This window comes from Canis lupus, chromosome 6, assembly GCF_003254725.2.
Source record: "Canis lupus dingo isolate Sandy chromosome 6, ASM325472v2, whole genome shotgun sequence".
Lineage (NCBI taxonomy): Eukaryota > Metazoa > Chordata > Mammalia > Carnivora > Canidae > Canis > Canis lupus.
The window spans coordinates 57,347,978-57,372,210 of record NC_064248.1 but is presented as its reverse complement, the minus strand read 5'-3'; the positions used below and the strand labels follow the sequence as shown (position 1 = coordinate 57,372,210).

Genomic DNA, 24,233 nt, shown 5'->3' with positions numbered 1-24,233 from the left:
ATGGATAGAAGCAAAACCAGTCACAGTTGCTGATTTCAGAATCCTCCCATAACCCCAGGTTACCCAGAAGCCTGCCCCTGGATATCCCCTTGCTAGGTCACCTTTTCCTTATCATTTAAATGAAAACACCTGAGTAAATCCCTGGGGCCTGCATCCTCTGAGTTGCGTCTCACTGACTTCCAAGGGCCTGCCAACTCTCCACCTGACATATGTCAAGATCCAACTTGGGCTGCTCTCATCCCTCGTCCTATGGAGACCACAACCCTATAAGCCCTGATAATATAGAGTAGTGTATACAGCAGGCTCATCCTAAGATTAGGGATTATGCAACAATAAGGCTCATTAAACAATTTGAAAATTGGTGATCCTTGTTCGTAAGAGTTCCTTGGCTCTCCACTGCCCAGGATTTCTCATCGGCCCACTTTTCTTCTCAGGCCACACAGACATAGCCAGGATGAGGCTGGCCCATAGCTATAGCTCTCCTTTTTGGGTCTGGCAGAGATTTCCCTAGAGTATCTTCACCTGCAATGTCAGGGACATTGGGACTAGGTCTCAGAAAGCTGTTTTCCACTTCAAATAAGCATGTGTGATTTGAATTTTAGGAACATGGTTTGGGATTATCTCAACTAAATGTTTTATGAATACAATGTCTGGCTCGTACTTACAAAACTGCTTCCTTCTCCCCCGTGTGTGGTGGGAAATTAAGAACAATTTAAACGGTCTCACCTTCCCCAATTGCTAACAATTCAGACCACATTCCCCACACACACCCCACGTTAATCAGCCACTGTGGATTTAGGGGAAGAAATAAGAGAATAGACACGGGGTGGGGGCACTCTAGCTGTGTGTATTTTGTAGGCAATAGGGTGTGGGAAGGAATTAAGGCAACAAGAAAATCTGCCTTACACGTCATTTCGGTAACACTCTTTTTTAGGAATCAAGTTGCAAATCACCACTTACCCCTGCGAGCAAGCAGGCTTGCTCAGAATTAGCCAGCCTCCCAGGCTGCCTCTGGGGAATCAACAGCCCGTGAGTGGCACAGGGGTGTTAGGTGCCGCTGGCTGATTGCAAATCAACAGCACCTCTTCTACTTTGGATTCCCTATGGCGGTGGTTCTCAGAGTGTGGTCCTCAGACCAGCAACACCAGCATCAGCTTTACCTGAGAACTGATCAGATGTAAATTCTCAAGTCTGACTGCAGACCCACTGAATCAGAAACTCTGGGAGTGGGGCTCAGGAACATGTTTTAACAGGTCCTCTACTAGAGATGTTGATGGACGTTGAGTCTGAGGACGTCTGACCTGATGACACTCCTCCCCTGCCAGGTCTTCCTGAAGTTACTGTTGGGCATTCTGTATGGTTTATTTGCCAAGTCATGCCTCTAAATCTGGTGAGATCTGCTCAGGCATTTCCATGTAACAGAAAAACAATTAAAAAGAAATTTAATTTTATTTACACAGATGCACAGAGAAGGCTGGATGATGTTGCTTTATTTATTTTAAAAGATTTTATTTATTTATTCATAGAGACACAGAGAGATGGGCAGAGACACAGGCAGAGGGAGAAGCAGGCTCCATGCAGGGAGCCCAATGTGGGACTCAGTCCTGGGACCATGGGATCACACCCTGAGCCGAAGGCGGATGCTCCACTGCTGAACTACCCAGGCGTCCCGGGATGGTGCTGCTTTAAATCACGAGGCATTGCCATGGCCTGGATATCCGTGTCTTCAGGGGTGAGGTGCTGGAGAGGTCAGCCGTCCCCTAGCCAGCAGCCCACACACATGTAGGTAAAGAAGGCCCCTGAACAGTCCACTGAGCTGTCACAAAGCCCTGGGGTCCTCTCAGCACTGACTCACTTTTCCACATACTCTGTGGAAGCCTGACAGCTGTGCCTTTGGGTCCCAAAAGTCTGTGCTGGATTCTGCACTAATAGCCCTTCTTTTTACAACAACCCTATAGTGGGTATTTCTTTTTCATTTTATGAACAAGGAAACAGAGGAAATGAATTGTTCAAGGTCACACAGGTAGTGAGCAGGGGAGCTGGAATTCACTCCTGAACCTGGACTCCCAAACCCCTGCTCTCCCCTGCAAAGCCCCACCTTCTCTGCTGAGAAGTGATGAGTGGGATTTACAGGTAAGCCCCTGGGGAGCGGGCGAGGGAGCAGAAACACTAAGGCCGGGGAGGAGCCCAAGAAAGCCACCACCAGATTGCCTTGTGCAGCTCGGCAGCTAGGGGTGGTACCTCATGGCAGTAATTCATTCACATAATGAAAAGGTTGGTACATATGTTCACTCAAGTCCATAAAGCAGTTATGTTTAGAAAGGCTGAAGTGCAATATGCTTGCACTGAATGGGTTAAAATAAAAGCAGCGCTTAGTTACTTTGGAAGATTTATCTTTGCCGAAAACAACCAACCCAGTTATCTACGGCATTAGCTAGGTCAATGAAATATTACCGTGGTGCACTTTTGTTCAAAATGCATGATGCACTTTTTTTTTTTTTTTTTGAAGAATGGTTTAGTTTTGAACTCTGGACAGGCGAAGGGTGCAGCCTTCCTGGTGTCTCACCTTATGAACTTGAACAATGATGCTGGCAGCCCAGAGCATTTCTCCTGTGGTTTGAACAGTCGGCAGCCTCCCAGGAATGCACTTTACACTAGAAAGCTTAACCAAAGCCAAGGTGTAAGCACTTTGTTATTACTATTATTGTTTAAATAAGCATCTTTGGCAAACTTACCAGTATTGTCTTCTTGGAAAAAAAAGGATGTAATTCTTTTTCTCCAGTAGTGGGAATAACATGAAAATAATGCCTTAGGATACATAGAATGACACTACAGATAGGCAACACTCAAGCTGGCAACACTCAAACTGGCAATTAATTAGTACTCAGGCCTCCTGCCTGTTTCTCACATGTGTATCAGCTCTGCCCTTGCAAGGAGGGGGTAGTGGCATTCACACGAAACACTGGAGAAGTCAAAGCATTCCTATTCTGAGGATGGAAGAAACATTAATTATTCCTTTGAATCCTATTGGGTGAAGTGGTTTCTTTTTTCTTTCCTTCCCCAAATACAACAGGAGAATTATTTCCTAATAAAACTTCCACTAGGCCAGACAGTGTTGATGGAACATAATTTTTAATATGCAGTGGCCTGGAATCTGACAGATATTGGCAGAGTGGGTGCCCCTGTTTTAAAAAGCTGAATGTGGCTGACAGTAATATCACGGCTTCCTTATGTCTATTATAGTCAGTGCAAGGTTAGACAAATACATTCCCACCAGCACAAAATAGCAACCTTCCAAAATGTATGTCAGTGGTGTATTTACAGCCAAATCCAGAAGGAGCTTGTACTTCTTATGCTGTTCCCATTAATGAGACAAATGTCAGCATCCATAAGCTATTTTTTTGTTCCTGCTTATCAAATCTTTCAAAAAATTGATAACTAGTCTTTATAGATTGTGAAAGTCAGATATAACTCTGAATGTATTACTTTACTGGACCCCTTGGGGTAAACTTATCACCTGGAAACCATTTTACATGGACGATTTGACTTTCATGTGGCGTGTCATAATGCACCCTAGATGGAAATCTAAAATAAAATATCTGGACTACAACCTTCCTCTTGGTGGAATTTATGATTCCCTCAGTACAATAATTTTGAAAATTGTATCCCTTAAGCTACAAGACTTGATATATTATTAACTGCTTGAATTGAAGAAGCTTTCCAATAGGCTTACGTGCTATCTAGAGGCACGGATTAATTTCTATGGAACTACAAGCTTATCTCAAACTGTTTTTCAGCAGTCTAAACTGCCAGCTTCATCTTCTTCCTAGGACAGAACAGAGTGTCCATTTCATCCCTGGCATCTCCAGGATGCACTGCTTTTAGCAGAGCTCCTCCAGAAGATGAGGACTGTGGATCCACTAGAGAATTGGTTGTGTTCAGTTGATCATACCCCAGGGAGACTGACATCCACTTTGGGCTCTTATCTTTCTATATCTTGTGGCATTTTCGGGTCTTCATTCTAGTCTGGCCAAACTGAACTGGTGAGCAGAGAATGATGGCAGGAGGGAATCTGGAGGGCATTGTTTTCATGAATTTAGAGAACAACTTTTCTACTTTAAGGGGTTTGTATTGCTGGAGGGAAACTGTTCAACTGTCTTCTGCTTGCTTTCACTGCTCCTCTTCTCTCATCACTGATGCTGGGCCTTGAAAATCAGCAATGGCTCCTAGAACCACTAGACTGTCCAAGGGCAGAGAGGGCCAGGAATTTCTGCAGGGCTCATTCTAATAAGACTCATTTTCCCTTCAGCCATGCCAAAGTTGAGTTGGGAATGCATTTAATTATATGTTTTACTGTCAACTCTGTATATTGTAAAAATATTACTAATTGTCCTGATATAAGGACAGCTTCCATAAACACTATTTCTAGGGACATCAAAGTGCAGGGCTTTGGAACACATTGCCATAGAAACCATGTGGCCTATGGCCATGGGTACTAGGAAAACATGGAAATGTTCAGGATTCATCACTCCTCAAGAAGACTTGTAATTTCCTGAAATTTTACAGCTCATATGTGAAACAGATGGAGGTTTTCCTCAATTTGAGAACAATCCTAAAACCTTATATGACATCACCCATAGCAAGTTGCAGAAATTAACTAAACTTCTAAAAACTATCATTAATATAAAGTATATTTTTATCGCCCATATTAGAGAATAGACTGAAGAGGTAGTCAGTTGTAGGGGGAAAGTGTTGAGGTGTGTAGCCAGCAAATTGATCCAAGTGTTAGTTTTGTGTCTTTTGTGAGGTTTGTAATTTGTTGTGATTTTAAGTTTATAATTTTGTTGTGATTTTTTTCTCAACATAAAATAAATATTCACTTTATACCCAATTTTGTAGCAGTGATTTTTGCATTCTTTTAAAGAGGGACCTCCAAATTGCATAAGCTTCATAAGACCGATTACCAGGACTAAGCTTTTTTAGAATTTAGAGTCTTAAAAACTTTCCTAAAGCTAAAGCATCATATGTATCTCCACAGATCATTTTAAGAGAATATATTGAATACATTAGCAAATTGACATTGGGATTCTTTTTTCAAGTTAGTGTAATAGAGTTCTCTGAAGGCTCTAAAGTTCTCTGTGAAACACAAATATTTATGCTACTTTCTAAATTTTCTTTTTTCCTTCCTAGCTATTTAATTACTTATTAGTTATCTCTAATCACCTCTTTTAAAAAGGGTGTATATATACCAAGGATTTTATTCAGCCAGCAAATGTTCATGTGTTGGGCTTAAAAATACATTGAAAGGGATGCCTGAGTGGCTCAGCGGTTGGGTGTCTGCCTTCGGCTCAGGGTGTGATCCTGGAGTCCCAGGATCCAGTTCCACATGGGGCTCCCTGCATGGAGCCTGCTTCTCCCTCTGCCTGCCTGTGTCTCTCCCACTTTCTCTGTCTCTCATGAATAAATAAATAAAATCTTTAAAAAAATACATTGAGAATTAGCTACCTGATTTATTTAATAAGTAATTCAATGATCAAATACTGAATCAGTAGGAATCAAGTCTGTTACTTAAAGATACTATTTTTTTATAAGAAGATTTTAAATTATCACTTAAGTTCTCATCATTTACAGGAAAATGTTCTCCTTGACAGAGCTGTGGGCTGGTTGGCAAGGTGAAGGTGGTATTATGTATTTCTATGGCCTTCTCAACAGCCAATGTACAACAAGCAGTTTCTAAACAAGCTCTGTGTTGCAGGTGGGAAAGGAGCCAACAAGCACCCTGATTGATGCAGGGCCAAAATTGGGGGCATATTTGAGAGAAATCCATCTACTTCCTCCAGGCAGCATGGGAAATGGGGGAGGGGGGGCTTGCCTGGGAGCCATGCAGATTATTCCAGGATGTACCTCTTGCCAGCTGTGAACTCCAAGCCACAGGCCATGGGGCCAGGAAACAACGGTGGGCACTTGGCAAATTTGTGGGACTTTTTGGGCTACAGTAATTTCTCCACTCATCTTTTCGCCAGGCTGTAAGAAAACTTCTTCGAATATAAAAACTGGAGCCTCCTTTGGCCCTTCAAAAAAAGGTTGACCCTGCAGCGGACAGACTAAATAGAGAATGCACCACACAGTCTCTTCCCTGGGAGACTCCTGGGCACACATTCCTCTTTGTTAGCAGTACAGAACACCCAAGTTTGCAGTTGGTAACTTTGGCTGTCACGGAGCCTCTGCATTTGTAGAGCATTTAGCTTATTGACCTAAATGTTCTCATCTTTAGGGGGGAAAAAAGTAGTTTAATTAATTCACAATAAAAATCCTCCATTTCATAGAAGATAAAACTCATATAACCCAAACAGAATTGAATGTGTGATATGATGCAGTCATCAGCATGCAGCAGCCTTAAAAATTACAACATCTGACCTTAATATGTGTGAATCTATCAGGATTCCATTGTCGACATGTATATTTTTCAATATTCTTCTCTGAGCTGAAATCATGTCATTTATATGCAAATGACCACATCTTCAGCAGCTGCTGCTTCTCCGTTGAAGCCGAGGGACTTATTTGCACTTAATAAAGCCTCATAAATAGGTTTTGCCTCTAAAAGGGTGGGGGAGCAGGAAACCCATCGTAGCCTTTTACAGTTACAATCCTCTTTTTGTTTTGAAAGCTAGCGGCCACCCCTAACAGGATGGTTCTCAGTTGCCAAAGAAACACGGGATCCTCACCCAGCCCATTCTCCCCTTTCCCTCCTTAGAAAACAAGTGTTCCTGTCCTTCTTCCACTGAAGCTGGGGGCAATGTCCAATCTCCAGCAGGGGTTGTGATTTAATCTAGACTTCAGTGCAAGGAGAGCTGCCCTGTGAGCGGAACCTTCTGCCAGGCAGTAAGAGCAGGTGCCCAGCTCTGGGAAGATGCCCCCCAGACACCCTCAGGCTGTTCTGTCTGAGGGGAAGAGGCAGCAGGGAACTTTTGGGCAAGCAGAGAGAAATTTTTTCCCTTTATGAGTTACTAGTTTCCCTTTTAAAACATACTACATAGGGGCGGCTGGGTGGTTCAGTCAGTTAAGCGTGGGACTCAGTTCAGGTCTTGATTTCAGGGTTGTGAGTTCAAGCCCCACTTTGGAGTGCCCAGTGTGGAGCCTACTTTAAAAAAAAAAAACCCAAACAAAAAACACTCTACATGGAGAAGAGGCAACACTGGGAATTGTTTCTACAATCTGATGGTCTAATCAAACTGCATTAAGAGAACATTAAACACACCTTCATCCATGTGAGTGGTACACAGCATCTCTCCTTTGCCCCCTCACTCCCATCTTCCTAGCTGGCCATTCTTTTTCAACAGAAATTGGATGACAAGGAAGATTGTATGAATCTACCCATTTTCTATTAATGCTCCTATAAAACCACCCAGGCTTCTACTTTGGGGTCAACGGAAATAGTTCATTTACCACTTAAGACAATTTAAGACATATTTAAAACAAAAAGAAAGAAGAATATTATGGGATAATTGTCTCCTGCTGTTAGATGCTAAGACAAACCTGAGGCACTTATGAAAAATAAATAATGATGGGAAGCAGGGTCATTTATTTTTAAAGCACTGTGTTGCTGATTTGGTAATAATGACCTATTATCCTTGTCAGAGTAATAGACTGTTCCTGGAGCTTCATTTCTGGTATGTGAGCAACTGGCATGGTAGAGATGATTATACTGTCTGATAAATGTGTATAATCATCAAAGACACTGGTTGACAATACTATCATTAAATTGTCACCAGCTTGGCAAAGAGACAAACATCCCTACCACATCAACCTATCAGAGATGTTTATAACTGCAATAATATCCAAGCATGATATTAACTCAGATAACTGAAATCATACACTCTCAACAACCAGCCACAAGGAATAACATGTGGTCAGGTAGGAGTTGGAAGGGAGATATCTTGCCCTTGAATCAGGAGTCCTGGGCTCCCCTCCCAAAGAATCAGTATCTTTCATTTTAAAAATAGAGATAATAGGGATCCCTGGGTGGTGCAGCGGTTTGGCGCCTGCCTTTGGCCCAGGGCGCGATCCTGGAGACCCAGGATCGAATCCCACATCAGGCTCCCGGTGCATGGAGCCTGCTTCTCCCTCTGCCTATGTCTCTGCCTCTCTCTCTCTCTCTCTCTCTGTATGACTATCATAAATAAAATAAAAAAAAATTTAAAAAAAGAAGATACATAAAGTCCTTTTTAAAAAAAAAATAGAGATAATATCTGTATTCTCCAGCTCACAACAACACTATGAGTAGCAACATTTTAAAAGATACAAAATACAAAGTAATAATAATAGATTCCTTCTTTTTTGTACAAAGTTGCTCTTGATACATTTAAGATTTTATATTGGTTTACTTTAAAAATATGATAAAATACATTTCACATAATTAAATTATATAATAACATATAATAATATACATGATATTACCATCCTAACCTTTTTTTTTTTTTTTTGAGAGAGAGAGAGAGATAGAGTGGCGGGAGGGCAGGGGGCTGAGGGAGAGAGAATGTTAAGCAGGCTCCACGCCCAGAATAGAGCTCAATCTCACAACCCTGAGCTCATGACCTGAGCTGAAATCAAGAGTCAGGTGCTTAACCAACTGAGTCACCCAGGTGCCCACCCCTCCATATAAATCATTTTTAAGAGTACAATTCAGGGACACCTGAGTGGTTCAGTCTGCTAAGTGACTTCAGCTCAAATCATGATCTCAGGGCCCTAGGAGCGAGCCCTGTATCAGGCTCCCTGCTCAGTGGGGTCCACTTGTCCCTTTCCCTCTAACCCCTTCTCTTCCCTCTCCCACTTGTGCGCGCGCGCACACACACACTCTCTCTCTCAAACAAATAGGTAAATAAAATATTTTTTTAGGAGTACAATTCAGTGTTAGGTATATTTATATTGCTGTGCAACCATCACCACCATCCATCTCCAGAACTCTTTTCATCTTGCAAAGCTGAAACTTTCTACCTATTAGATAATACTCTCCATTCCCCTCTATCCCTCCAGACCCTGGAAATAATTATTCTACTTTTTGTGTCTATGCATTTGACTACTCTAGGTGCCTCATGTGGAGTCATATAGTGTTTGTCCTTTTGTTAATGGTTTAACACACCTAATATAATGTCCTCAATGTTCATCCACATTGAAGCATGTGTCAGAATTTCCTTCCTTTTTAAGGCAAATAATATTCCATTGTATGCATATAATACAATTTTAGTCCATTCATCCACTGGTAGATACCTGGGTTGCTTCTATTTTTTGGCTATTTTAAGTAATACAGCTATGGACATGAATATACAAGTATCTCTTTGAAATTCTGCTTTAAATTCTTTTGGGTATATAGCAAGAAGTGGAATTACTGGGTCATGTGGTAATTTTATTTTTTTATTTTTTGAGGTATCTTAATACTGTTTTCCATAGTGGCTATACCATCTGATACAAATGGTATGTAAGGATTCTAATTTCTCCACATTCTCATCAACATTTATTTTCTGTTTTTTTTTTTTTTTTTTTGGTTATAGTTGTCAACCTCATGGGTGTAAGGTGGCATACACTGGTTTACTTTTTAATATAATGACATACAAGAATAATTATTTATAATGTTATGAAAGTTTTCACATTTGGAATGACTTATTTATTTTTTTATTTTTTTATTTTTTTTATTTTATTTTTTTTAAATTTTTTTTCTTTTTAAATTTATTTATTCATGATAGTCACACGGAGAGAGAGAGAGAGGCAGAGACACAGGCAGAGGGAGAAGCAGGCTCCAAGCACCGGGAGCCCAACGTGGGATTCGATCCCGGGTCTCCAGGATCGCGCTCTGGGCCAAAGGCAGGCGCCAAACCGCTGCGCCACCCAGGGATCCCTTTATTTATTTTTTTAAACAGAGATTAGATACTAATTTGCCAAGTGTATTTACAACTACAATAGAGAGTGATTTGGGAGCTTCTTTGGGACCTGTATTACATATTTTTTAATGCAAACTTGCAAACTCGCCCCCCAATTACTTATATGTTTGGTTATACATGTTATAACTCATACATATATGGTGATACCTAAGAAGGTTTATATAAATTATGTATTTATTTTATAATGTGTGTGTGTGTATTCCATCCAAATACAGTGGAATGCCTTCAATAAAGTTCTGTCAAATAGTTATCTTCTCTGTTCCAATATTTCCAGGAATAGAAGCAAATCATATGGTTGTCTTATACTAAGCTTGTTTTGGAATAAAAATTTTTTCATATATTTTTAAATATTTTATTTATTTGAGAGAGCAGGAGCAGGGGAAGGGGCAGAGGGAGAAGCAGACTCCCTACATAGCAGGGAGCCCAACTTGGGGCTCGATCCCAGCACCCCGGGATCATGACCTGAGCCAAAGGCAAATGCTTAACCGACTGAACCACCCAGGTTCCCCAAACCTTTATATATATATTTTTTAACGTTTTATTTTTAAGTAATCTCTACATCCAATGTGGGGCTTGAACTCACAACCCCAAGATCAAGAGTTGCATGCTCTACCGACTGAGCCAGCCAGGTGCCCCTTGAATAAAGCCTTTAAAAAAATAATACAAGCTGCTTAGACATGTACCCTATACATTGCTTACAGAGTTTGATACTAGACTAAAGTAAAAGACTAGAATTTTGTGGATAAATTCCATATTGTTCTATATTTAGTCTGTTGTTTGGGCCATATGAGAAACTTTTGAATTGTAGCGTTCTTTGACTCATCAGCATCCTGCAGATGTTAGCATAAAAGTCATTAGTGAAACTGTTGAACAATTTAGGACTGAGGGACCAACCTCTAAGTTATTCTTCCTGGAAACCCTCCTCTGGAGTTATAAAATTTCTTAAGTAACACTGTTATTATTCAACAAGTTAAAAATCTTCCTACCTGGAATAGCCAATGCACAATTCTTTCATAAGGGTGTCATGAGATTCTTGGTGAGTCTGAAATCCCAATACTCTTTGTCTATAAAACTCCCTTGATTTCTAGTATATATATACCCCTTTAGAAGAAAGAAAAGGCAGTTAGGTTGGCATGAATTTACCAAACCTATGCTATTCCTAGAGATCACTATTTACTTTGGAAACTGGTAAAAGTATCTTTAATATCATTAATTGTAGGTTTATTGACTACCTATTCACAATATTTATTCTTTATTCACAATTTCTTAAAGATTTCTGGTGTCAGTTCAACTATATAGTCTATAAAAATAATAATGATAAAACGAAAGCTATTGTGCATCAAGTATTTATTATGTGCCAGGTACTGGTTAAAATGCTTTATGTTGAATTGTTCACCTGCCCTATGAGGTAGACTATTATCTCAATTTTACAGGGGAAGAAACTGAAATTCACAGCTGTTAAGTAACTTGCCAGGAGAATAAAGTAGATGCTATGTGTATCTGATGCCAAAGCCTAGTTTCTCAAACTATCATCTTACCTTCCCTTGGGATGCAGTGGTTCAGATGTGGAATCATGTACAAGCTGGCCCTCCAATTCTTTTTTTTTTTTTTTTAAGATTTTATTTATTTATTCTTGAGAGAGAGAGAGAGAAGCAGAGAGACACAGGCAGAGGGAGAAGCAGGCTCCATGCAGGGAGCCCGATGTGGGACTCGATCCCGGGACTCCAGGATCACACCCTGGGCCAAAGGCAGGGCTAAACTGCTGAGCCACCCGGGCTGCCCTCCGATTCTTTTTACTAACATTTGTTCCATCCTTTTCAATCAGTCTTCATTGTCTCACTCAGAAAAAAAAAAAAGTGGTAAAATAAGAGTGGAGAAGTTATTTTCCTCACTGCTAATCTATGCTAACTTAGCATCATTATTTTCGAGCTGGGGTTTTTCCCTTCTCAGAACTCCTCCTGCTCTAAATTTTTAATTTTCTTTAGCATTTTTACCCATTTCTGGATGTTAGTCTTCCTCTAAGACTTGAGTTACTCCAAGAACTTGGGTATGTGTCATCCTGTTCACTGTTCACCCATGCTCATCAGAATGCATGCTACCTCACTGGATTCCTCCAGCTTTTCTTGCTCACTGGGACCATTGCAATGGTCAGAATCAAAATGTGCACTTATTCATTTTCATTGTTTTCCTTTCTTCTAATGAATTCACTATCATGTCATCAGTTAACAGGCCTTTTCATTGGCCCAATAATAACTGTGCACTTTAGAGAAAGCCAAACTTGCATCGTACAACCTGCCCATTCTCTGATTGCGTTGGCAATAGGCTTTGCTTGGTATGTGACAGATATACATTTCCTCTGGCAAACTCCCTGAATTCTCAAGAATTTGCTGGGGTGGCACACTCAGAACATCAAGAAAATAACAAATCTGTCATGACTTTGTCATACAGAAACCTTCCCAAGTGATAGCCAGGGAAGTTCTGATGTGGAGAAGGGATGTGGAAAAGCAGTTAACAGCTCAAATTTGGAGTAAACCTGCTATAGGTGAGAGTGGGGATGGTGCCATTTCTTCAGCCACGTAAGATTTTGATCAGCTGCTCAAAACTCCTTCCCATTATACCCTATTAGCCCAAGGGCATATCCAGGCCAGTGACTCCCAGTGAAGACACTTATCACTTTCTAAAGGCTTTGTGAACATTTTCCTCATCCTCCAAGTGGTTTATCCTTGCTTAATTTTCAGTATGAGAAAAGAGGTAAAGATGATTAAAAGACATTGTTTATAGTTGAAAATATCTTTTTAGAAAATATCTTTGGGGTTTAAAACTCTAGGAGGGGGGAATTAACTCATGAAAGGACTGATTTCTTCCCACACTTAGAAACCCTCACTAACACTCCATCTCTCTAAAGGTCTCAGAATAAATAGGAGCAAAGTGAGCATGTAATGAATAAAAGACAAAGCAAGAGCTTCTGCTATGGTGCTTCCCTGGTTTATGTCACAGCTTTGTTTTAGATTATAGATACAGTTTGGGAAAGTTATTTCAATCCAGCTAAAATGACATCAGTGTAGCTCTGTGCCATGAGCCCAAAGGTGGCACATTAGTTTCTCTCTCTGTTTTAACAAATTACCAAAACTCCGTGGCTTAAAAAACCCCACAAATTTATTACTTATACTTCTAGAGGTCAGAAGCCCCAAAATCAGTATCACTGGGCTAAAATCAAGGTTGCTTGATTTTATTTTTAAAGATTTTATTCATTTATTTATGAGAGACACACAGAGAGAGGCAGAGACATAGAGAAAGAAGCAGTCTCCATGTAGGGAACCTGATGGGGGACTCAATCCCAGGACTCCAGGATCATGCCCTGAGCTGAAGGTAGATGCTCAACCACTGAGCCACCCAAGCGTCCCAAGGTAGCTTGATTTTAAAATCCAAGGCTACATCTCTTCTGGAGGCTCTAGGGGAGAATCTATTTCCTTTTCTGGAACCTGCCTACATTCCTTGACTTGTGACCTTTTTCTCCACCATTGAAGCTAGCAGTGTAGCATCCTCATATGTATCTCCCTTTCTCTTTGTCTCTCTGGCCTTTACTTCCATCCCTATATCTCCTTCTCTGACTCTGTTGCTTCTTTCATTTATAGGAACACCTGTGTGTACACTGGGCCCACCTGGACGATCTAGGATACTCTCCTCATCTCAAGATCCTTAACTTCATATGTGCAAAGTCTCTTTTGCCATGTAATTTGACATATTCACAAATATAGGAGATTAAAACATGAATATCTTTGGGGGCCTTATTCTGCCTACCACAGGTGTGTATTATGCATTCTTTTCTCAGTCATAGGGCCCAGATATTATCAGTCCCAGTTTATATTTGGCAGTCAGTACTTCAAATAGAACAAGTTGGCATTCAAAGAAGCTGAAGTTAATCAAATAAAAAGCAGGTATCAGCATGCACTTTATCACATCACCAAGAGAATCAAAACAGTATGATAGTAAATTTGACTTCTTGTCATGTTGAATTCTTTCAGTGCTACGTTATCAGAAAGAGGCAGTATTGTTATAATGTAATTTATATAGTGCCTTCCCCTGAGTGATGAACAGAATGTTCCTCAGGATCCTCAGAGAATTAGTCTATCTCTTTTTATCCCAGCTCAGTCACTCCAGCAATATAATATGCAGCAATATTATATCTGTGTGCAAGAAATAAATCAAACTCACTAAATTTAAGGATGTTCACTTTAAGAAATTCCTTTTGGAATTCCTTTTCCCCCCTTTCATTTGAAAATGTTCTTTGGGTAGTATAGAGCCATTGACCCACATTAGATTAATTAGGTCAATTAGCCTTTATATAGTAATTGCCATTCAGATGGCTTTGAATAATTCCCTTTTAATAAAGATGTGCCTTGAAAAGAGATTATAACTTAAATTCCTGCCACATAGTACCATTAAAAAAACATGAATTTATCTATTCTTTCTTTGAAATGTCTTTGGGTATAGCAATATTGGGTACAAAAAGCTTAAGGACTTTACCTTGATGAGTTGATTATTTACATTCATACATTGTTAAAAGCCACATATGTAGTTTCCATTTGGACAGGCTGTTGGTAACCCTGAATGCTGAGCTAATTCAAAGCAACCCTCTCTTCTTCCAAACTGCCAATATTAATTTCCACATTTTCAAACTCATATTGGCCCTAGCACCTAATCTTGGACTCTTTACCAGTGATCCAGACTACCTGAAATATTTTGCCTTCTGCTTCTCTCCTTCAACATCATCCCCATATCTTATCTTACTATGATAATAGCTACCACTTAATGAGTATTTTCTAGGTACCAAACATTTCACATTCATTATTGCTAATTGCTACTTTGAGTTAACTAACAAATATTTGTTGAAATATTTGCTCTAGATACTAGAGTCCAGTGGATATCCTTATCTCTGCGTAATACTTAGGAAATAGAGACAGAGAAGTTTAGTGACTACCCTAAGGCCCTCCAGCAAATGAGTTTGGACAAAGCGCAGAGTCAGCCTGGCTCCACAGCCCAGCTCTGCCCACCCCACTGGCTGGAATTGTTGTCTGATTTGGAGGCCATGTTTGAAAACTAATTCAACTGTTGTCAATGAGGTCAGAACATTAAAAAATTAGTAAGAAGCACTTTAGGAATGAGGTTGAAAAATAGCTCACAACTAGTTAGAACACAGATCCCACTATCAGTAATTAAAAGCTTTAATTTTTTCAACTTCAAGATTCTGATGCCTGTAGAAGTGCAAAAAGGTTGATGTACTACTTAAGAGAATTCATGTGAATGGAGTGAGGGGTAGTTCTAGTTGCATCCTTTCTGTTTTCTCTTGCTGTAGTTCACTCGGTCCCTGATGTATAGGTCAGACCAAGACTGCTCTGTAGTGCTAAATAGTCTGCTGTGTAATGACATTAATAGGGCTTGTAGACTTTGACCTCCCACTGAACAGAAAGGACTCTGTGAGTAAATTAATTCTATTAATGAGATCTGGACATTTAGATGGTCTGGAATATGGAGATAATTTTGTTCGTTTGTTAGTTTTCTGTTTTAAAAAGATTTATTTATTCATTTGAGAGAGGGAAAGAGAGAGACTGTGGAGTGGCAGAGGAAGAGGTAGAGAGAAACTCCAAGCTGACTCTGCTGAAGGCAGAGCCCTATGTGGGGCTTGATCTCATGACCCTCTCAGATTGTGACCTGAGACAAAACCAAGAGTTACAGGCCTAACTGACTGCACCATCCAGGCACCCCTGGGGTCTGTTATACAAGTGTTTTAAATTTAAAACCTTGTGAAAATCAGAAACTTTCATATTAATAATGTAAAAATGGCATTTCTGGAAGGCAGTTTGACAATTTGTTTCAGTAATTTAAATGTGCATTTCTAATCAAAAGCAAATAGATAAAGATACATGTATAAGAATGTTAATTGTAACATTAGTCATTAAAAAAACTGGAAAAACCTAAATATACATCAATAGGGTAGTCATTAAATATGTTGTGCAGATTTATGCACATACTGATTTATATCAATCAATGATTATTAATGATTAATATCAATCCATTTATATTGTACTGTTCAATGAAAATAAAATTAAAAAGCAGATTATAACCCCACCCTAAAATGCATGTGTGCATGTGTGTGTATGTTATCTGGATGGCTACACTCTAAAATACGCACTATGGTTATTACCAAGTAGTAGGATTGAGGGGGATTTTAAAATCTTTGTACTTCTGTATTACCTGAAAATTCTTCTTTTGCTATCTTTTAACCCTATTTCCTACTTAGATCACTGAAACCACCCCCCACTGACAACTATGTTAATGCATTTGATGTAAATCTTCTAGTTTGTTTGTAGTCTTACAGAATTTAACTTTACTTAGATGGTATCACATTCTGTGTCTTACATTTCCCACTTCATACTGTCTTTTAGATCTATGTTGCTACATGTACAAGTTTTCTGCATGTAACTGTTGAATTACTTTAATAATACAGCTATTGTAAATAAGCATGTGCTTTCATAATCAGAAAAAAATCTAGTAAAGCTCTTTTTATGGTGAAGAAAGAAAACAATCTTTCTTCTAACATAAGAGCATGAAGCTATAAATTGCTTTACATAATTTTGCCACAGAAATATTCCAAAGGAGAAATACTTTTTAAACTGGTGATTCTATTTTACTAAACACTTCTTTATAAAAGTGCTTGGACACATGGATCCCTTTTCTATAAATGTAGAAAATTTGAAGAGAAAAGAGAATCTTTCTTTGAAGTCTCTGAAATGCTTAACTTATTTTAGGAGGCAAAAAATTATTTTGCAACTGAAAAGTAGTGAAATGAACTTATTACAGTGTGTTCTCACTATATATTAAAAATGAAATTAAAATCATTTAAAATAAAAGAAATATGACATTGTAATGCAAACAGAAATTGAGGAAAATCCCAAAAGGATAGGAAATGGTTGGTTGATGGACAGCACAGGAAAATGAAAAGACAATCAGAAGAAGTAATAAAGCCTATTGGGAAAAACCTGAAATTTATATATTGAAAGTTCATAATTTTTAACATAAAAATCTAATAATAACTGCTAATCCCTTTTCTTTCTTTAAACTTTAATTTAAGGATAAAAATAGAACTTCAAGGCTAACTTTATTCAGTCATTTTTTTTATAAGATAGATATCAAATACTCTCAGTAAAGGTTTGTGTTTAACTTCCAAACTTTTCTTCAAAACAATATATTCCTAGATGAGAGGTGTGAAAAGAAACCACATATAACTGTAATATTATGGGGAAAAAATAGCAAGATGAGAGTCATATTCCAAGCAGATATGACTAGAGTATTGTGATCTCAGAAAAGGTCACAAAACACTGTTTCTTCTCTTTCTTATTTAGGCTAGTTTTCACTGATAGCAGCAGAGAAGCTTTATAACCCAGCATGGACAGACAAACCCAAGTTGCCCTTATTAAGAGGATTCTTTTAAAAGCAGGGCGTTCTTTTTTCCCTCTTTCTTTTTCTCTCTCTCTCTCTCTTTCCAAAATATTGGATTTCAGAATGAAGTCATCAATTTAGGGAAAATAAATAGCATTTAGGGGAGGCAGGTCAGAAAAGTAGATTAAAGTACAAAAGCTTAAGTGTGGAAACTAAAAAACAAAATAGTGACCATTTGCAAAGCCAAATGGGAAGAAGAGATGTCTACTCACGTTGATAGGTGACCTGCACAGGGGAAAGGCCTCACCCAATGATCAGATGCTCTATGGAAACAAGTCATAGTAGACTTGCTTCTCTGGAAAATAGAGTTAAACTGGAAACAGAGAATTGAGGATGGGTCTTGGCTAACAGCCCTCTTGAATTTGCCTGAAATTGTCTAACAAAAAATCTCTACAGATTAGGGGGAAACCTGGATTTTGATGATTTGATGTAACCTTAAAGATGCCGTATTTTAGTATTTCATTCTAGACAGAATGGCATAATGATTATGTAAAGGGTTCTCAAATCACATAAAGTTCAAGCTTTGCAACGTTTGGCAATTTATTTAGCTTCCTTGTGTAAAAATATATATACATAATGAGAGTATTTACCTCAGAGGACTATTGAAAGGATTAAATATGCCATCCATAGGGCTTAGAGCAAGATCCAGCATATAGTACAAATTCAGTAATATTAGCTAGTACTAGTAGTAGATAGAATTTTTTTTAAGGCAGTGTATTTACAATCTGCACATTTACCTGACAACTGAGATTCAGATTGGAGTTTCTTTCTTTTTTTTTTTTTTAAGATTTTTATTTACTTATTATTTTATATATAGAGAGAGGGAGTGTGTGAGCCAGAGGCAAAGCAGAGGGAAAGAATCTCCAGCAGACTCCCCACTGAGCATGGAGCCTGACCAGGGGCTCTATCTCAGGACCCTGAGATCACGACCACAGCAGAAATTGAGAGTTGGAGGCCTAACTGACTGAGCCACCCATGTGTCCCATGACATAATTTATAAACTTGATTACTGGTTTCCACACACTGGCAAAGTAACTCATGTGAAATACATGCTTAAAATTTGTACAATTGGTGGTGCCTGGGTGGCTCAGTCGGTTAGGCAGATCTGAGTTTCTATACCAGCTGAGATTAGTATAAGGTTTTTGTTAGATCATATTGAATCTGAAGACGTTAGTTTTTACTAATAATATTAGGAAATTAGACTTATTTAGACTTTAGAAAAAATCTAAAAGAAAGCTGAGCCCACGTCTTTTCTCAGGTACCCAGCATCTGAGCTCTTTTCTTTTCCTCTGACCTCTCTCCTTTTCCCCAAGTCTAGCGAATCTTCAGTCTTGAGCACAGGAAAAACAGGTATTAATCCATCAGATATTTTTCCAATTCTTTTGTCTCAAGTCTGGATCTTAGATTTGAGATGTTAAAAATCAAGGATTTGAAAACCCTTCCCTGAGGAACATCTACTTTATAGTCTAGCTGTTTCAATGAAGGAGGCAACAGGAAAAAAAAGAAAAACAAAACAAAATAAAAACAACCAACAACAAGGGTTGACACCTCAAAAATACATCAAAGTAGGGAGAAATGTATGTTTTATCATTTCCATCTAAAACTATATTTTAAATACTTTAACTTTCCATAATGAATAAGTCTTCCAACTAAAATACTTTTCTTTAGTTAGAAACATGGGTTACTTTGTACTGTTGATAAGTGCTTGATTTTATAATTTCCTTTCAGCCCAAATTGTAAATATTAATTAGATATATGCATGTAAATGATCATAACTCCAGTTTACCAGATGCAGATGACTCATTTTAGTCCCTTAATCCCTTTGTTTTCTCCTTCCAGAATCTGTCAATCTGTTCCCTCCATGACCTTTTGCTCCTCTCCAAATTTACCCCAACCCCTAACTTCGCTCTTTTAATAATTCACTGTCCAAAAGAATGTATAGCTTTCCTTTTCATAAATTTGACTATGGCTGCATGTTACCTCCTTAAGAAGTCCAGACACTATGAATCTTATGTAGAGTCTAGAAAATGTTGCGGATGATAGAATTTGATAGTGATATTAATTTTTAAAAAACCTTGGGGCTCTGGGGTGGCTCAGTCAGTTAAACATCCAATTCTTGATTTCAGCTCAGGTCTTGATCTCAGGATCATGAGTTCAAGCCTGCATTGTTCTCTACACTGGGCATGGAGCCTACTTTAAACAACAATAACAACAACCAGAAAAAAACCTTGATAACTTAAAAGACCTATATTTTTGTTGCATTTTGATCATTGTTACCTGGATCATCCATGGGTCCCTTGAAACATGACCTGCTCATGTTCATCTTTCTAAGACTAGCTCATAATATAAGAGGTAGTATAAAACAGCTGTTCAGTCACAATATTCAATAAAAGAATAGTAAGATATCTGGTCATTTTCAAATGGTAATGCATGTATAGCAAGACCATTCTAATACTATATTACATATGTAGGCAATATTTCAAAACTGTAAGTATAGCAACAGCTATGGCTAAAATTGTGCTTAGAATTGAACTATTTTGGTTTATAGCTAGAAAAAAATTTCTTAATACATTTAAGAAAGGAGAAGTACGTTTTACATTTATTATGAAAGATAAAAAGTTTACAAAAATGAGCATAAGCTATAACCCTTAATATTAAGAATTAAAGTAGGAAAAGTATGGTGCCAGTCTGGGTTCAGTTCAGGACTAGCTGAGAAACAATGGGCAAGTAATTTAATATTTTGGTGGGCTCTTTTCCAGTCCTGTAAGTTGAAATTTTGAACTAGAATCTAAGGGTTTTTTTTTTATTGTACCATTCAATTATTTCTCTTATTTAAAAATGTATCAGATAATAATGGAAAGAAAAATTAATTTTAAAAGTAAAATAAAACTTTTGTAGTGATTTAGTCAGTAAATATGACTGTAGTAGTGGGCTTCATTGCCTTTTCTGGGCAGCTATAGACTTGAAGTGCTTTAAAGGACAGTACCCCAAGAAAAAAAGAGTGTATCTACCAGTGCAGGAGTGAAAGGATTGGATCAGTTGTCCTTGATTGAATCAACTTGTTCTTGATTGTTCTCTATCTAACGATTGAAGTATTGGAGCCATTGGAACAAAGATTCAGCATCCTCAATGTTTTGCAAGTTTGTTTGTTTTGACATTGCCATTTTTAATCAACCTGCTGGAAGAGCTGTCTTTGAATTTTTTTTTGATGTTCTCCCAAACACAGATAACTTTTATTGTCTTTTACAGGTGAAAAGGGGTCAGGGAAAGTAACTCAGAAGCCATTATACTATAAGAGTTTTCAGTTTTGCAGCATTGTCAAAGATTTTATGGTTCAGATGGCGACTTCAGTGAAGAAATTGAAGAAGGGGAATCTAGTAACAGAAAATATTTTAAAGATGAGAGTTTCCCTGTTAAGCACAACAGAGAATCTCTCTTATCAGTGACAAGGGGAAGGATACAAAAGGTTCATAGTTCTTCATAACCAGAAAACCAACTTCTCATTCAGATGGGTATCATGTTGTTTTTGGGTAAGTAAATTCTGTTCAGGAAGCTGTGAGAGAGAGAAAACCAGAAAACAAATGTAGTGAGCAAACCATTTGCAAGTTAGATAGTTGTGGAGAGCTAATTCCCAAACTAAGAAAGAAAAGGCATAAATGCTCTCCCTCCTCCTCATCCAGTGACTCATACAGCTCAAGAGATTCTCAGTCCTATTCTGATTCTGAAAGTGCTTCTCAAGAGAAATTTTAAAAAGAAACGTAGGAAAAAGTACCCCCCACATACACACACACATACAGACACACACACTAGAAAGAAAATACACACACACATACACACACACTAGAAAGAAAAACACATCTAGTGAAAGTGAGGCTGAGGGACTCATGGGTGGCTCAGTGGTTGAGCGTCTGCCTTTGACTCAGGTCATGATCCTGGGGTCCTGGGATTATGTCCTGCAACAGGCTCCCTGCATGGAGCCTGCTTCTCCCTCTGCCTATGTCTCCGCCTCTCTCTCTGTGTCTCTCATGAATAAATAAATAAAATCTTAAAAAAGAAAAGTGTGGCTGAAAAAAATCTTAAAGCATAACACTAGAGTACTGTCCATCCAGAAGAATTCCCTTCTATACCTGAAGATAGATTCCTAATTAGAAAAAGTGTTCCCAAAGCTGATGACAAAGAAAGGAAACACACATACACACACAGATAACTAACTTCCAGCCTACTTCATATCAGAGGAGACTTTCAGTTACTAGGTCTAGCAAAGAAATTAAAGGAATAGGATCAAGGATTATCGAACTCCCCCCAGATCCAGATCAAGGGATCATTTCAGATGTAATGAAACTGCTTCACATTGGAGGCATGAGATTCAGAAAGCCCAAAGAATGAGGGTATCCAGTGGTGAAAGATGAATCAAAGGAGCTTAAGATTGAGTTACACAAAAGAAACTGAAACAAAAGAAAATCAAAGAAATCCAGCTAGAGTAAAGGAGAAAAACAGAACCGATCATAGGCATATGTCCAAGAGTCCAAACAGAAAAAATGAAGAGGAAAAGAAAGCTAAAGATCATAAACCTAACAGCAAAGAGAGAGACATTAGAAGAAATTCAGAAAAAAAGATGATAAATATAATAAAAACAAAGCATATAATATATAATAATACAAAGCATAATGGAAATAAAAGAAAATAGGGATCAAGGAGTAAAGAAAGAGAACATAAGAATGCTAAAGAAAAAGTTTGAGTCTAAAGGAAAAGATCAAGAAAGAGGCAAAATTTTTTTTTGAAAGGGGCAAAATTAAAGAGAAGTTTAATAAAATCAAAGAGCAATGAACATGATAATAAAAGTAAGGAAAAGTAAGGGAAAGAATAGATGCATAGTGTAGAAAGGAATGTGATACAACCAAAGGCAGTTACAATGGTCCTGTCCTTACTCATCCTGTAGCCTCAGTCACCATCCCAGTACCTCACTCTCATCAAGAAGGCATTGAGCCCACAGACAAATACATAGGAGATAAGGTGCCCAGCAAGATTCTGAAAAGGAAAAAAAAAAGAGCTTCTTGTCTCTTTTCTTTTTCCACAGTTGAGAGGAGATTGAAACAATACAATAAAATGGTCCCATTTTTTCAACAAAAATTAATTCTGCCAGCTACAAAAACACTTGTAAACCAGATTGCACTTCCAAATAGTTTAAGAAACATGTGACCTGGAGAATCACCTTAATTTTGTCACCCATAGAGTAAGATTCTTTTATCTGACCCCAACATCAAAGGGATCCTGTAAGAAATATTTATGCAGATTTTTAAAGTGCTTGTGGTTCTCAGGAGGAAAAGTGGTATGTGGGGTGAAACTATAAAATAAAGTATCCCCCCCCCCAAAAAAAAGGCAGTTATAATGGTAGAACAAGAGAAAGAAGCAGAATTAGGGGCAGGAGCAGAAGGATACGATCCAGAAGCCATGACAGAACTGGCAGTAGAAGCAAGGAGTACCACAGATACAGAGACGAGGAGTAAAGAGGGAAAGGCCAGAAAGCAGCCAGAGAAGAGCAACATCAAGGAATAAAGATAGGAGGGGAAGGAGGAGAGATTCACAAAGCTCAGAGACAGAAGAAAGTCAAAGCAGAAACAAAAAAAAAACAAAGAAACCATTAAAATTCACTCTGGAAAGGAAATTCTGAAGGTCAGAAAAGAATATACTATTAAAAGTATAATCATAAAAAAATAAAAAAATATATAATCATAAGAGTTCAAATAATAATAGAGGGAAAGGCTGATAGAGTTCAAAGTCCATTCTCAAAATAAAAACAAAGTAGGACAATTAATTAAAGTACTCCACATTGAAATATAAGGAGCATGAGTAGTCTACAGTGGAAAAGGAAAACCAAAAATCAAAGGGTCAAGAAAATGACCATGTACATGACAAAAATTTTAAAGTATGGTCATAAAAAAATTGATTATGAGTCCAGCTAAGAACAAGTAAATGAAGACAAAAGTAGATGAGTGAGCTGTGGAAAGTTCATTTCTATTTTGTCTTTAAGTTGTAGAGACTTACTAATGAATCTCCTTTATGTTGTTTTCCTCTTTTCATTGTTTTGGGGTTGTTTTGTTTGCCCTCTTTTTTTTAAATATGAACTTCACCTGGTTGATCTTTAGATAACTTGCAACCTGAATAATTTGTACTGCTAAAGTTTTAATAAACTTGACATAAAAAAAATAACACTGTAGTAAAACTGGTTTTAGATTTAAAAAATTGTTTTAAGTTGTAAATGGTAAAAGATTTACATTTCCAAACTGATTAATACAGAAACAGGCAAATAAAACCCAAAATGGTGACTTTATCATGTTTCTAAAAGATTGAAGCCACCTACTGTCATAAGGATATCCCTCAGGGGGTAAAATGCAATGTTAGCTGGATTTTCATTCCTTTTTTGATTTTAAAAAAATTATAGTTACAACATACATGAGTGCAGGTTTATGCACATTTTTCTAAATCTTTCAGAATATTATGGGTTTTTTTTGTTTTGTTTTGTTTGTTTCACTCTGTTTTGCTGAAGTATGTAGGGAGTTTTAAGGTATATGTTAGTTTAGGGAAAGGTTTCCGAATTGAAATGTGAAAATAAGCAAGACAAAGATTGCTCTTTTGAATTATCGGCTTTTATTATGTTAATTAAAACAAAACTCAATAGAGCATCTAAATGCCTCTCAAGCTACATAAAAAAACACCCAGTTGATGCATGGGAATTATAAAGATAATTTACACAGTTGGTGAGGAAAACAACCTATACCGAAAGGCAATTAAAGAAGA

The 24,233-nt window shown here is 38.0% G+C and overlaps 1 protein-coding gene and 1 pseudogene across 2 annotated transcripts in view; one reads left to right on the top strand and one right to left on the bottom strand.

Moving 5' to 3' along the window:
* The first annotated feature begins 1,103 nt into the window (after positions 1-1,103).
* On the top strand, positions 1,104-23,373 carry LOC112679171 (peptidyl-prolyl cis-trans isomerase G-like; annotated as a pseudogene).
* Positions 20,007-24,233, bottom strand: part of HFM1 (helicase for meiosis 1) — a 140,347-nt gene continuing 136,120 nt past the window's right edge. The window contains exons 40-41 of one of the 2 annotated variants that reach the window (XR_007411501.1): positions 20,897-20,988; positions 20,007-20,675 (exon numbers count right to left, since the gene is read on the bottom strand). The gene's annotated coding sequence lies outside the window, so the exon portion shown is untranslated. Of the gene's footprint in view, positions 20,989-24,233 lie in introns of both variants that reach the window. The other variant, XR_007411500.1, reaches the window with a different exon arrangement.